Genomic DNA, 16,450 nt, shown 5'->3' on the forward strand with positions numbered 1-16,450 from the left:
ATGTCCGGAGCTAAGTGACGTCAACAGTGTCCAGTGTCTGATTGGTTGCCGCCTGCTGCGAGCGACCAATCAGAAACGTGCCGTACTGTGACACACTCCGCCCGCCATTTTGGTGTGATTTTTGAATTTTTACCTCACAGCAAGTTTCTACTGCGTGGAGGCGGGCCCAGTGACGTTGCTCTTCAAGCTCCTGCCGAATTTCGTCAAAAAAATGATAATACCATTTACCAAAACTATATATATTTAGTTGTGAAGTGGTTCAGTGACATTTTCACACCAATTTTGAACTTTTGTTTGGTGTTTTCTCCATATACTGCCTATTATTTTTGTTCTTTCTTACTATTATTTATTAATTGTATTATTCTTACATTTGAATAAATAAAGTATATATGGATTCTAGACTCCCGATTCTTTAGAATCGGGCTGCCATCTAGTAACTAAATAATGGTACAATAGCATATGGTACTTAGTTGACACTATTTTATTCATAAAGGCATAAAAGCCATTGCACCGCCACAAGGTCTTCCCAAACAAGATGGTCCCTAACTCTTGTAATTCACCTCAATATGTGTCAACCGACCTCAATATAAATCGGTGCAGAGCAGACGTACTGTTCAGACATCTGACTGTGGAAAGCTGTGTAGACAAAATGCCCAGCCCAAAATCTTCGGTTCTATCTGTTAACTTGCCACACTGTGCATGTGCGCCTGCACACTACACTTAATACCAACATGTTAGGACTTGATAGGCTAGGATATGGGTTGAACTAGATGGACTTAAAGTATTCCTTCAACCTTAAAAACTATGTTACATATGTTCCTGCTCATTTATTTGGTTTTGTCTTTGGTTTATAAGCTATGCATTGTAACCTGGTAACCAGTAAGTTAAGTTGGAAAGCTCAGGTCACTTAATTGAAAATGTCCAAGCAGAAATGAAATATTGGGGTGAAAGAAACATGTTGGCTTCTTGATAAAGACAATTAGGCATACTAATGGCTTCTGTATTGTGCTGTGGAACCTGGAGCCAGTTGCATTGCTCTGTACAACAAGGGCAGCTGATTGTCATTGTCTGTTGAAACCACTGTAAATGGCCAGCTTGTTCTACAACATTAAATGCAAATGCAGAGGTTGACTTCTTGCGGTTTGGTGGCAAATTTCTTTCAGAAATGTAAACCACAGCATTGCAGCACACGCAGAGTCTCACATCTCTGGCCTTTGCCGAGAGCTGATGTCATTTTATCTGCCCAGATGATGCGTTCCATCAAACAGTCATCCATTGTTCTCCGTCTGTCTTGGCATAGTCCCATCTGTACAGAAGCCAAGTCTTTCAGCATTTCTTCTGTTTCCATTAACTTTTCCAATGCTCTTGCATCTGACATTGGACCTCTCGGCTTAAATTTATATTAACAGCTTCAATGCTGAAAATTGTAGAAAGGATTGTAGGAGTAAGCAGTAATCTGCCCCTTATTATGTGTGGAGATTGGGCTCTTATTGTCTTTCTTAGGATGTAGCCAGCTTTACATGGATGAGGCAGAAGAAACAAGCAGTGGCAAGGACCTCCTGCAGCATCACCTCAGACCACATGTTAGGGCTAGCGGAACGCACCAAATAATTATAAGGATGTTATAAGGTGCATTCGCAGCCCGGGGTCAACCGTGCAGAGATGGAACCTGCTGCTGAGTAATGACGGACTATATGGCGATATAATGTGGATACACACACGGGTTAGCTTCACCCGGTGTGAAGGAAGCGAACCCTGTTGCGTCACAGGGCCGCGGTACAGCACAAAGAGCGCAAGCGAAGAGTCACAGAACTCTGTCCCAAGACTCAGTGAAAGAGGTCCTCTAGACCTCTTGCGCTCGACACTACTGCTGGGGTGAATAACAGAACTAATAATTTTCTGCACAAAAGTGTGTGCAGTGCCGCTCTGGCGGATGCCACTAACCACCCAGACTTGAGTCAGGATAGCGCTCTATTAGCACACAGTGCTGCAATGGCGATCACTGCTATCAGACGCTGTATCATGTGTGGGATAGCACTGTCTGGCACTAGGTAGCTTCCACCATTCACGAACAGTCAACAACACTTGGGATGGGAATGATTTGGAGCTTTCAACCATCGACAGGCATACATCCACACACACAATAATAAATTTATACTAGTGCATTGCCGTGCAGCCATGCAAACCTTTTATAGCGGAAGCTCTCCAGGACCTTCCTAGTTGTCCAATAGGAGCTGCTACAGGACCTGAGCATGTGACCCCCGACCTCCAATGAGAGGTCATCCTTTGGGCATGCTCAGAAGAAGAAAAGCAGGACTTAGTCCCAGGGACACCTGCACGCCGCTTATCAGTACTTCTTACAATGGCTCAGCTTAGAAGGACAGCAGTAACCAGCCATACAGTATCAACTCGAGCCAGACGCTGGGACCAACATGTCTGCTGAGCAGGCTCCACTGCGGCTGGAGGAGAATGAGTGACCGCAGCGGAGATGGTTCGAGATTCCTCCTGTGCAGCGGTGGGAACTCTACACCTAACATTACCCCCCTCCTTGGGCCTCGCTATGCTCAAAGGCAGCAATGAGCTGCGGAGCCCAAATGTGCTCAACAGGCTCCCAGGACCTGTCCTCTGGGCCATGACCCTTCCAATCCACCAAATAGAATTTTTTGATCACGTACCACCTTATACCTCATGATGGCATTCACCTCGTATTCGTCCGTGGATGAGCCCGATGTCCCAGCAGATGACTCGGAAAACCGGGATATGTGGACGGGCTTTAGGAGGGACACAGTGATGTCTAGGTCTCAGTGATGTCTAGGCGTGGAGGAAGGTCCAGACGGTAGACCACAGGATTAACCGGTTCCAGCACCTTGAAGGGACCTAGTAGTGAGGCGCAAACTTAGTGAACTCAACTCGCAGCCTGATGTTACGGGCAGAGAGCCACACCAAATCGCCAGGAGCAAAGGTCGGAGCAGGGCGCCGATGTGCATCGGCGGAGAACCTCATTCTTTCCTTGGAGGAATAGCATCCTCTGTGCGGTCCCAAATGTCACGTGCTCCCACAGCCCAGTCTGCCACCCTGGAGTCGGCGGAAGACACAGGAATGTGTACAGTAACCCGCGGATGCTGGCCGTAATTAAGGAGGATTGGGGTCTGCCCAGTGGAGTCGGCTACGGCAGGGGTGTCAAACTGCATTCCTCGAGGGCCGCAAACAGGTCATGTTTTCAGGATTTCCTTGTATTGCACAGATGATAATTTAATCATCTGTACAGAATGATTCCAGCACCTTGTGTAATGCAAAGGAAATCTTGAAAACACGCATGGTCTGAGGCCCTCGAGGAATGCAGTTTGACACCCCTGTTGTATAGTATACAGCAGGGGTGTCAAAGTGCATTCCTCGGGGGCCACAAACCATGCGTGTTTTCAAGATTTCCTTAGCATTGCACAAGGTGCTGTAATCATCATGTATGTAGGTGATTAAATTATCACCTGTGCAGTACAAGGAAATCCTGAAAACATTACCTGTTTTCACCTCCAGGAGGTGTCTCCACTCCGAGAAGGCCAACTTCATAGCTAGCAACTCCCTGTCACCGATGGAATAATTCCTCTCCGCTGGTGTGAAGGTCTTGGAGAAAAAGAAGCAAGGATGCTTCTTTCCTTGAGCATCCTTTTGGACGACAACTGCTCCTGCACCGTCGGATGAAGCATCCACCTCCATTATAAATGGTTTATCTACATTGGGGCGATGTAGGATGGGAGCGCTAGCAAAATGAGACTTAATAGAGAGGAAGGCCTTGGAGACCTCCTCCGACCACAATTTGGGATTTGCTCCTTTCTTGGTGAGGGCTGCCAAGGGAGCTACCAAAGTTGAGAAGTGGGGAATGAACTGCCAGTCCATCACAGCCTGTAGCTTGGCAGGATCCATAGCCAATCCCTGGGTGGAGATGATATATCCAAGGAAAGGCAAGGACTCCTGCTCAAACACACACTTCTCCAACTTGGCATAGAGGAGGTCGAAGACTTTGCAAACATCTCTCCGGTGGGAGTCTATATCTGGAGAGTAGATGAGAATATCATCCAGATAGACTACGACCGAGGTGGTGAGCATATCCCGGAAGATATAATTCACAGAGTCTTGGAAAATGGCAGGAGCATTACAGAGCTCGAAGGACATCACCAGGTATTCATAGTGCCCATCACTGGTGTTAAATGCCGTCTTCCATTCGTCCCCCTCACGGATGCAAATCAGGTTGTAAGCACCCCGCAGATCAAGCTTAGTAAATACCTCGCTCCTTGCAACCTATCGAATAGCTCAGATATCAGAGGCAGAGGGTATTTGTTCTTAACGGTGATTGCGTTAAGACCCCTGTAATCTATGCATGGACGTAGTTCCCCATTCTTCTTCTGCACAAAGAACCCCGCCCCTGCAGGTGACATTGACTTCCTAATCAATCCTCTTGCCGGATACTCCTGAATGTATTGGATCATCGCCTCCATCTCTGGGAGTGATAGGGGATAGACTCAACCCCGGGGAGGCTCTGCACCAGGCAAGAGGTTAATAAGACAGTCATAGGGGCCGTTGGGTGGAAGGGTCTCCGCAGACCTCTTCGAGAACACGTCCGCATAGGGCCAATAGTGCTTGGGGTGAGAAGAAAGATCTGCGGGTACTTCAGTAGTAGCAACCTGAACGCACTCCCTCAGACATCTACCCTCACAAGATTCACTCCATCCCAAAATTCTCCCAGAGGGCCACTCTATATGAGGAGAGTGGTAGCGTAGCCATGGTATCCCTAACAGAACCTCATCAATTTCCTCGGGAATGACTAGCAGGGAGATAATCTCCTGATGGGATAGAGACATAGATAAAGTAAATGGGATGGTCTGGTGTGTTATTTGTGAGGGCAGAGTCAACCCATTCACCACTCGTACAGTCATGGGCTTGGCGAGCATCACCAGTGGTATTGCATGGCATTGGGCAAAGGCAGAGGACATAAAATTCCCCTCCGCCCCGGAATCCACACACAGCTCGACTGTAAGAGTCGACGGGCCAAAGGTGACTGTCCCTTTGAAGGACAGTTTGGAGGAAAACGTCACCGTGTCTAGTGTACCTTCTCCTACATCCACTAGACGCTCAAGCTTTCCCGACTGCTGGGAACATCTGGAGGCAAGGTGTCCTGACCGCCGGCAGACATGACAGACCTTGAGTGCACGAGCAATCCGAGACTTAGATCCCGCTCCTGACACCTCCATGGCCTCATATGGCTCGGATGCCTTGACCGGAGATTCCAGAGGTATGGCGAAGGTGGGAGCCAGCCGAAACCTCTGCCTTTACTAGGCTCGCTCCAACCTTCGCTTGTTAAAACGAAGGTTGATGCCAGTTGATACAGCTATTAACGCCTTCAGTGTGGCAGGAATCTCCCTAGTGGCCAAATCGTCCTTCACATGGTCAGCCAGCCCCCTCAAAAATACAGGGATGAGGGCTTTATCTGGCCACTCCAGCTCAGATGCTAACTCCGGAAGTGGACGGAAAAATGGCTGACCAAGGATGAGCCCTGTGTCAGTGCCAGCAGTTGGAGCGCCATATCATGGGTGACTTGAGGTCCCAAAAAGACCTGTTTCAGAGTGCTCAGGAACCGCAGAGCACTCTGCACCAATTGATCGTCACACTCCCACAGTGGTGCAGCCCACTTCTACGCCTTGTCTGACAAGAGATTTATTATGAATCCCACTTTAGTGCGCTCTGAGGGGAAATGTGCAGCCAGAAGCTCAAGATGTATTGCAAACTGGTTCACGAATCCCCTGCATGACTTGCTATCACCAGAGTACTTATCTGTCAGCGGGATCCGGGATAAGGTCAGAGCAGGGGTGGCAGTGGACAAACTAGCTGCAGCCATGCTAGCAGCCTGAACAGCTACTGCGGTAACATCCACAGCTGAGATTGTGCGCTCGAGAGCTGCCAACCTGCTCTCCAGCTGCTGGATGTACCGCTGCAGTCGCTGTTCGTCCGCCATTACTAGCCAGATCCTGGCGCTAGTATATTGTTAGGGCTAGCGGAATGCACCAAATAATTATAAGAATGGTATAAGGTGCGTTCGCAGCCCGGGGTCCACCGTGCAGAGATGAAACCTGCTGCTGAGTAATGACGGACTATATGGCGGTATAATGTGTATACACACACGGGTTAGCTTCACCCGGTATGAAGGAAGTGAACCCTGTTGCGACACAGGACCGCAGTACCGGACAATGAGCACAAGCAAAGAGTCATGGTACCCTGTCCCAAGACTCAAGGAAAGAGTTCCTCTAGACCTCTTGCGCTCGACATCACTACTGGGGTGTCAGAGATTAACAAAACTAATAATTTTCTGCACAAGAGTGCATGCAGTGCTGCTCTGGCGGATGCCACTAACCACCCAGACTTGGGTCAGGAAAGCGCTCTATTAGCGCACGGCACTGCACTGGCGGTCACTGCTATCAGACGTTGTATCGTGTGCTAGATGTGCGGGATAGCACTGTCAGGCACTAGGTAGCTTCCACTATTTGCGAACAGTCAAAACTAGGGGTGGGAATGATTCGGAATGTTCATCCATCGACAGGCATACATCCACACACACACACAATAATAAATTTATATTAGCGCATGGCCGTGCGGCCATGCAAACCTTTTATAGCGGAAGCTCTCCAGGACCTTCCTAGTGGTCCAATAGGAGCTGCTACAGGACCTGAGCATGTGACCCCCGACCTCCAATGAGAGGTCATCCTTTGGGCATGCTCAGAAGAAGAAAAGCAGGACTTAGTCCCAGGGACGCCTGCTTGCCGCTGATCAGTACTGCTTACAATGGCTGAGCCTGGAAGGACAGCAACAACCAGCTGCACAGTATCAGCTCGAGCCAGATGCTGGGACCGACGTCTCTGCTGAGCAGGCTCCACTGCGGCTGGAGGAGAATGGGAGATCGCAGCGGAGATGGTTCAAGACTCCCCCTGTGCAGTGGCGGGAGCTTGACACCTAACACCGCATCGTGCATAAAGACTTTCTGTATATTATACCACATCGCTGCAGATTGTCGGACCGCAGAACCCCACAATTTTCCAAAAACACCTTGGGAATTTTATCAGTGGGTCTCAACTAAGCTGTACCGCGATTTCCAGCCCCCAATTCAAAAGTTCAGTTTCTTAATAGACAAAGCATCTTAAATCAAAATGGCCGAAAAGGAACTTGTACAGGTCCCCAATGCTGAAATAGAGCAAATACAACCCTATACTGTCTATTATGAAGACCAGGAAGCAGAGCCCTCTCCTGAAACAGACCAAGATGCATGACCAGTACGCTCCCTCAAGCCAATGTTAAAGGTCCTCGAGAACTACCATTCCACAAGGGATGAGTTCAATGACAACCTGGACGACCTATGGGAATGGGTCGTCTCCCTCATGTCAAGCGTCCAAAGCCACAAAGATGACGCAGCGAGTTTACAGGACACTATAAGACGGCTAGACACAGCCCACTGCAAATACAAGAGACTGTTTGCAAAGTACGCCGCCTTCCTAAAAGACTCTAAAATCGACGAAGCCCTATCAGAGTTAAGCAAACTAAGATGTTCCTACATAGAAAAAAAGGCAGAAGTCATGAAAGCAGAGGCTCAAGCAAAGATCCTTCAAACAGAAGCAGAGGCCCGAAAAAAGATTCCTCAAACAGAAATGGAGGAAGAAATCGCATTAGCTGAAGTAAAACTACTAGAGCAAGCATTGAAGCAAAACTGTGACCCGATTTGCTTACCACCACAGGAAGAAGACGACCCAGCTGTTCATATCAGTGACTACGTGCAGAAACAGATACCTGCAGCGCACACCTTCTCCAGCAACGTTCAACACAACATTGCGGAAACGTCAAAGTCAGCCCAACTTACAGTGCCAGTGTTAACCCCAGCTTCCACAGAGTCCCAAGACCAACGCCATGATGTGTCCCCTCAGGAGCAGTCATCATCGCAAAACGACCACAAGGCGCACTCCAGCTCGCCTCCACTGTTCAAGCAACAGTCATCAGAATCTCCAGAGGTTAACCCACAGCTCAACCCTGCAGCAACATCATTTTACCTAGGAACAATTCACCCTTCCATGTCACACAGCTTATACGCCCGAGGGGCACCACAAGCTAATACGGTAACAAGGAGTGAAGGATCAGACATGTCCGAGTTTGCAAGGTTCATGGTGAGCAGGGAGCTAATCAACACTAGCCTCTCAAAATTCGATGACCGTGCAGAGAACTACAGAGCCTGGAAAGCATCCGTCAAGGCTTCCATTTCTGATCTCAACCTATCCGCGGAGCAGGAGCTCGACCTCATGGTAAAATGGTTGGGTCCCAAATCCACAAACCATATTAAGAGTCTTAGGATCGTCTATGTGGGGCAAGGTGAAGCAGGTCTCGCAGCTGCCTGGCAGAGACTCGAAAGAACCTATGGCAGCGCAGAATCCATAGAAAAGTCCCTATTCAAGAGACTGCAGAATGTTCCAAGGATCAACCTTAAGGAAGCCCACAAGCTTCAGGACTAAAGTGACCTGCTTATAGAGCTGGAACTTGCTAAAAGTGACCCTCGTCTGTCTGGATTGTGCTACCTGGACACTGCCCATGGGGTGAACCCAATCATCTCAAAGCTGCCACATAGTCTGCAAGAGAAGTGGGCAGTGTGCGTCTCCAGGTATAAAAGGTCACATAACATCACCTTTCCTCTGTTCATTCAGTTCTGCAAATTCATTGACGAACAGGCCCAAATAAGGAACGACCCTAGCCTCGACTTCCTGGAGTCTAAAACTGCAGCTCCAGCAACACCTTCATCAAGGTATGAAAGCGTCACACATAGACGCAAGGACTTGAGAAAAAGTGTAAGCGTCAGAAAGACTAACCTGACTTCACCTGCAGTACCTGCCAATAAACAGTACACTATTCCATCTAGGGATAAGTCTTTCAATTGTGAATGTCCCATACACAAAAAAACACACTAATTGAACAAGTGTAGAGGCTTCAGGTCCAAAACCATGCAGGAGCGCAAGAAAATCCTCAGGGAACTTGGGGTATGCTTCAAGTGCTGCGCCTCATCAGAACACATGGCCAGGGACTGTAAATCTGCCATTAAGTGGGAAGAGTGTCACAGACGCCCATCAGCCTTGCACCCAACCTCAGCCACCAGCGATCCAGCAGACGCAGTTACCTCTAGTCCCACTACAAGCCATGGCGGGGAGCCACAGAATCACACCAAGTCCACCACGGCTGTTTCCTTCTCATGCTCAGAGGTATGTGGGGAGAATCAAAGTGCTAAATGCTGTGCCAGAATATGCCTAATCAGTGTTTATCCAGAAGGGCAAAAAGAGAAGGCAGTAAAAATGTATGCCATCATTGACGATCAGAGCAATTGACCCTTAGCTGGACCTAAGTTCTTTGAAGCCTTTGGAATCAAGGGACCAGCAACACCCTACACTCTGAATACTTGCTCTGGGCGTATAGAGACTAGCGGCAGAAGAGCACAAAGTTTTATTGCTTCTCCTATCAACGGAGACGTATAAATACCCCTACCTTTGCTAATCGAATGCGATCAAATACCCATCCAAAGGGATGAGATCCCTACCCCTGGAAGCCATTTTCCACCAACCACACTTAAGGCACCTAGTCAGAATTATCCTATCTTTGGACATAGATGCTAAAATCCTACTTCTGCTCGGCAGAGACAATTTGAGGATACATAAGGTCCATCAACAATGTAATGGTCCTGACTACTCCCCCTACGCCCAGAGACTCGACTTGGGGTGGGTAGTTATAGGAAATGTATGCTTGGACTGAACAGGTGTCTATTCCTTTAAGACCTACGTACGCCAGGATGGACGCACTACTTTCTGCAAACCATGTCCTCATCACTATGACGTGAAGGAAAAGCCTCCAGATTCCATACAGCTGCCTGATGTTATCTTTTCTCCCTATGCAGACGACTTGGGAAGATCGGTGTTTCGTACTACTAAGGATGACAACAAAGTAACCCCATCCATGGAAGTCAAGGAATTTGTCAGGATAATGGACAATAAGTTCCTTAAGGATGAGACTAATCACTGGGTTTTTCTCCTACCCTTCCGAGCTACCAGGGTAAGGCTCCCGAACAATCGTGAACAAGCCTTGTCCAGATTCAACTCTCTCCAGCGCACACTAAGCATTAAACCAAAGATGAAAGTGTAATAGAGTGCAGGGTAGAGCATGTCACCACGGAACAGACAAACCAACTGTTGAGGGGGGTTTATTAATAGGAGCAATATTCTCCTCACAGGGAGAAAACAGTAGAATATAAACTGGCGCTGGGGCCAATTGAACCGATTCAGGATCTCGAGACAAACATAGACGCAACATATTCTTGTGCAGTGTGCGGGTGGGGGTCCCCTCTTCCATTTTGGGCTGAACCTCATAAACGGGACTCACGTTGCCTAGCCGCCGCATCACTTGGTGCGGCCTCTTCTCCCACTGGTACCCCAATTTGTTGTGTGGGCCCTTTTCCCTCACTAAGACTCGGTCTCCAGGCCGCAGGGCTGTCCCCTTTTGAGGAGCTACCTGGGGTGTTCCAATTCTTGTAGACGGTTCTGCACTAGTCATTGAATGGTCCGCAGCCGATGATGGTGTTCTTGAACCCAGGAGTACACCCCCGTCCGTGGGTAGTCCTCATTAGACTCCAGCTCCAGCTCCGTCAGACCCTTCCCGGGTTGGCCAAAGAACAAAGAGTAGGGAGTGAATCTGGTGGTGCTGTGTTTCTGATTGTTATACGCCCACACCAATTCAGGGATGGACTCAGTGCACCTCACCTTCTGGTCCTCTTCCAGTGTCCTAAGCATTTAAATCAGAGTGTGGTTAAATCTTTCACAAGCCCCGTTCCCCTGTAGATGGTAAGGGGTGGTCCGTGACTTATCGATCTTGTACAGCTGGTGCAACTCCTCCATCACTCTTCCGAGGAAGCAGGCCCCCTGATCAGAATGGATGCGCTTAGGACACCCGTACACCTGTATGAAGTGCTTGCAGATTGCGTGAGCAGCAGACTCGGCAGTCTGGTCCCGGATGGGCGTCACTATGGCAAATTTAGTAAAGTGGTCTATCATCACTAAACAATGCTCATAGCCTTGGTGTGCTGGTCCAATTGTCAAGTAATTTATTGCCAGTAGGTCCATGGGGCCAGAAGACCTCAGCATCTCTGTGGGAGCATGTTGTTCTGGTGGTTTGACCAGCTCACAGCTTCTGCATTGCTGACATACTTTCTCCACAATGTTCCTTAAGTTGGGATGATAAAATAGGCGCTGTAACCACTGGAAAGTTTTTTCCGGCCCAAAGTGTGCTCCTTTCTCATGCACTTCCTTAGCCAAATGATCTATCAGGGATGAGGGAATAGCCGTCTGCCATACAGGACTGAGTTCTGTTTGCAGGAATACGTTCTGGTACAGGACACTGGATCCTCTCCCACTGGTGCAACATCTTCGGCACTACAGATGACTTGGGCCTCCTCTCGTGACGATTCAGCATTTGTTCAGACACGACCCACCACCTCAACTGAGCTAGTTCCTGATCTTCTTGCTGCACTCGGACCCGCTCGTCGCGGGGCTGCTCCAAGAAATTCACACAGGCCTCTTCCTGTTCAATTTCCCGCGCCATTGCCACCATCCTGGCAGTCTCTCCAAAACCTGGTACCTCCACATCCTCCAGTTCTTCATCCTGGCTGGGTGCTGGTTTGCGATAGTTGACTCGAGAGAGGGCATCTGCATGAACATTCTCAGCTCCTGTTTTATACGAAATTCTGTATCGAAACTTGGCCATTCGAGCTATCCAACGTTGTTCTAGGGCCCCTAACTTGGCAGTCTTGAGATGGGCCAGTGGATTGTTATCGGTGCGTACATGAACTTCTGAGCCAGCCAGATATTCCGCAAACTTCTCAGTCATTGCCCACACCAGCGCCAACAACTCCAGCTTAAACGAACTGTAGTTTTCTGGATTCCTTTCGGAGTCATGCAAATACCGACTGACGTATGCGATGACGCGCTCTTTTCCATCCTGCATCTGTGATAGTACTGCCCCGAGGCCCTGCAGGCTCCCATCAGTGCGCAAGATAAACGACTGCATGAAGTCGGTGTAGGCCAGCACAGGGGCCTACGTCAGACCCTTCTTCAGAGCTAAAAATGCCTCTTCCTGATGCTTCCCCCACAGTATGTTCCTGTTTTTGGTGCAAGAGGGCACTCCCCTCAACAACTCCTGGAGTGGATAAGCAAGGGGAGCAAAGTCTTTTACGAAGCGTATGAAGTATACTGTGAGCCGCAGGAATGCATGCACATCCTTCACAGTTTTTGGAGTTGGCCACTCTTGTACCGCCGCGATCTTCTCCTGGGAAGGCCTCACCCCTTCAGCAGAGACAACGTGCCCCAAATATTCAATCTCAGTCTGGAAGAAGTGACAGTTTCACTTTCAAACCGTACTCAAGCCGTACTTCTGTAGCCGACTCAGAACTTGCCCCAGTCTCTGCAGATGCTCCTCAAAGTTGGGGGTAAAGACGATGATATCATCCAAGTAAATCAAAGTGGCTTCAAAGTTCAAGTCTCCCAGACATCTCACCATGAGTCGCTGAAACATTCCAGGAGCATTGGCTAGGCCAAAGGGCATCCGGTCCAGTCCCATCGAAAGGATGAAAGCCGTCTTGGCTCAGTCTCACTCGGACATGGGCACTTGCCAGTAGCCACTGGCCAAATCTAACGTGGAGAAATATCTGGCATTCTGGAGTGCCGACAGTGACTCCTCTATCCTGGGCAGTGGGTATGAGTCCCGCACAGTGCAAGTGTTGAGCCGGCGATAGTCCACACAGAACCGCAAGGACCCATCCTTCTTCCTCACCAAGACTAGAGGGGCAGCCCACGGGCTCTGACTCACGTATGACTCCCTTCTTCAACATATGTGACAGCATTTCCTTCACCTCCTGGTACATTTGTGGGGGTATTTGGTGGTACCGTTCCCGGATTGGGGCATCTCGTGAGTGATCGCCATGCTACGTCCAAAGTCGTCTTCGTCTCTAGTGAACACCTCCCGATATTTCACGAATGAGGCTTCCACCTTAGGTACCTGCTGTGGGGTAAGTTCTGAGAGCTCCACCCTCTTGCGTTCCAATATCTGTCGCCCTTCTTGCAGCAGTCTGAGGTCCGGAGCTGCCTCCGCCTTGACAGTCACAAGCCATGGATCTTCTGGCCTAGCGGTCAGCTGTACCATTTCCAAAAGGACCAGCTCATCTGGGAGGCCCAGGACTTGGGCGACTTCACTCCTGGTGGGTAAAGTTGCATCTGTCTCCCTCAAATTCATGCAGCGCACAAGGACAGTACCATCCCGCATGGTAGCCAGGGACCCCGCGACCAATATTACTGACTGCAGCTGGTCGACTCTGCTGGGCTCAATCTGGACTTCCATCCCTTCCAGCAGGATACCAGTTCGTACAGGCATCAAAAGGACCATCTGTCCAGGGGGCAACACTCGATTGACAGAGGCGGGGACGATGACTTTGCCAAGTTCTTTTCCATCGCTGTATGCTTTCCGGACCTGGGCTGTCTGTATCAGTTGTTGAAAAACCCTTTTCTGGGGTGTTTGGTCGCTCCATTGTTGTAGGAACTGTTCTGGGGACTCGTTAAAAAGAAGGCTCTCGAGGACTTTTAACACATTCATGCCAAGGGTCATGGTATGGTCTTTAGCTACTTCTCCATCCACCAATACTACTCCTCTTCTCCCGACATCTTTACCGCAGACCTCTATGTTCATCTATACCACCAATGCGACCGGGATGGGCAAGTGATTGGCTGCCATAAGTTTGATCACAGGGCCCCATTCGGGCCGTAGCGCCTCCGTGAAGTGACAGCAGAAATATCCCTCAGGCATGGTGGTCACTTGTGAGCCTGTGTCCACCAGGCACCGCACCATTTTTCCATTGATTTCTGCCCAGACCAGGGGGCATGTGGAAACAAGGCTGGGGGGACTTTTACCACTCCTCTTCTGCTCTTCGCGCTCCGAGCGGCGTCCCTCGAGCTCAGAGCCACCTAGTTTAAAGGAGGGCGCAGGGATGGTTGGCTCCACTGAGGAGACCATCGGGCAATGTGGCCGGGCTCTCCACAGGTGTAGCATGTAAGAGGGCTTCTCCTCCTGGTAGCTTCACCCTCCCTTCAGAGGGCAGCTTCTCCGCCTCGCACCAAAGGGCTGGGCCCTACTGCCAGAGTTCTTCTTGAGGCAACCATTTCTTCACAGACCTGCTTAATCTCGATTCTCAGGTCCTCCACCCATTGAGGGACATTGTCTGTGGTGGTGGTTATCACCCCGCTTCGTACCCTCCCCACTGGCCTTGTCACTCCCTGTTCTTGTCCTCGCACATGTGCCTCACTGCCAACTTTGGAGAAAGTCATGTCTGGCTTCACCCGCATGCGCTCTCGCAGTGTCTGTTTCATCATTGCGTCATGCAGTCCCGTCACCATCTGATCCCTGAGCACCACATCAACTGGCCCTACACCTACACCGTCTTTCCATCTAATAGCAGTGCAAAACTCTTGTTGGGCATTCATGAATTGGTTCACGGTCACCCCCTCTCTTTGTACCCGTGAAACAGTGCCATGCGAAGTTCCCCTACGTCAGTGAGGTCCCCATGCATCTCCTCCAGTATGCACAGCACTTTGTCTATGGTATCTCTCTCCCGGGGAGACCTATACATGATAGAATCCCATGCTTCTCCCTCCAGGGCCATCAATGCAATTTCTGCCTCCAGGGCTGGTGTTGTGGGGTGCATCCGCATCATTCCCTCCGTACGCTCCATCCAGCTCCACAGCATCACATTGCTCCCAGTGAACCTTGGCAAATTATTCAAACTTGCTCCCAGGGAAATGCTAGACCTGGAAGCTTCCCCAACTGCTTGGTCTGCCCTTTCCGCGCTACTGTGTGACATCCTGCCGACTACACCAAGTGTAATAGAGTGCGGGGTAGAGTATGTCACCACGGAACAGACAGACCAACTGCTGAGGGGGGTTTATTAACAAGAGCAATATTCTACTTGCAGGGAGAAAACAATAGAGTATAAACTGATAAAATAACTGTGCAAATATATGGGAAGCAGTATAAGTTCCCAGACAGTCAAACGGTATAACAGTAGTAAACGGAATTTCTTGGGAAAACACTTATCAGTCTGATGAGGACTTGCTTCTAGGCTCGTCTTCTCCAACGTAGGCATCGAGAAACAGTGACACTTGTCATCCCTCTGTTATCTGTGGGCTGTGTTGTCTCTAGGAACCCACAACCTGGGGTTTAAGGGGTTACTGTGGTGGGCAGAGGGGATGCTAGACAAATGGGTTCCCCTGTGCTCTGAGTCTTTTGCTTCAACAGTGCAGTCTATCCTGGGAGAACAATGCTCAGTCTATTATTGGGTCTATCAACAGGAATCAGGGGCTCTGCACTAATACCGTGGGTACTAGGGGCCACTGTCTCTGCATGGGCCACTGTCTCTGCATGGGTCGCTGTCTCTGCACAGGTCACTGTCTCTGCACGGGTCACTGTCTCTGCACAGGTGTCAGGGCGCACCTGTCCAGTCACAGCAGAGTCCGTTTTCACATACTCACAAGATGCAGTCTTTCTGGGCAATCTCCCTGTATCAGTCCTCCAACCGGGAGCACAGCTGCATGCTGTTCTGGCCACTGTATCTGCTGCTTTCCACGCTCCGCTTGCTGCTCTATCTGCTGCACGCGCTGCTCTCTCTCCAGTACACGCAGCTCTAGCCCTGGAACGCGCGCCATTTTTCTCCCTCAGCCTATTTTCCTTCCTGTCCCGGTCTCTAAGTCTGCCCCCAGGGAAACCTGCTGCACAGCTAAGTGGTTCCAGGCACAAAGCAGAGAAGGTAACCCCCTTACAAAAGAACACATTGTCACTAGTGATGAGCAAATATACTCGTTGCTCGAGATTTCCCTAGCACGCTCGGGTGACCTCAGAGTATTTTTTAGTGCTTGGAGATTTAGTTTTCCTCACCTCAGCTGAATGATTTACATCTCTTAGCCAGCTTGATTACATGTGTGGATTCCCTAGCAACCAGGCAACCCCCACATGTACTTATGCTGGCTAACAGATGTAAATCATTCAGCTGTGGCGATGAAAACTAAATCTCCGAGCACTAAAAAATATTCGAAGGTGACCCGAACGTGCTCGGGAAATCTCGAGTAACGAGTATATTCGCTCATCATTAATCGTCACCTTTATAGGCAAAATATTCCATAACAACCATGCGGAGCCAGCGCATCCCTTAAAGGAAAACTAGGGGTGCTGGTACCTACCCTCATTCGGAATATATCAACTGCGAAAACCTAAGCAAATTAGAGTTGTCTTTGATTTAAGTGCCAAACATCAAGACATATCTCTCCACGACGTCTTCCTCACGGGTCCTAAT

This window comes from Ranitomeya imitator, chromosome 2 (assembly GCF_032444005.1).
Source record: "Ranitomeya imitator isolate aRanImi1 chromosome 2, aRanImi1.pri, whole genome shotgun sequence".
In the NCBI taxonomy this organism is placed as follows: Eukaryota; Metazoa; Chordata; class Amphibia; order Anura; family Dendrobatidae; genus Ranitomeya; species Ranitomeya imitator.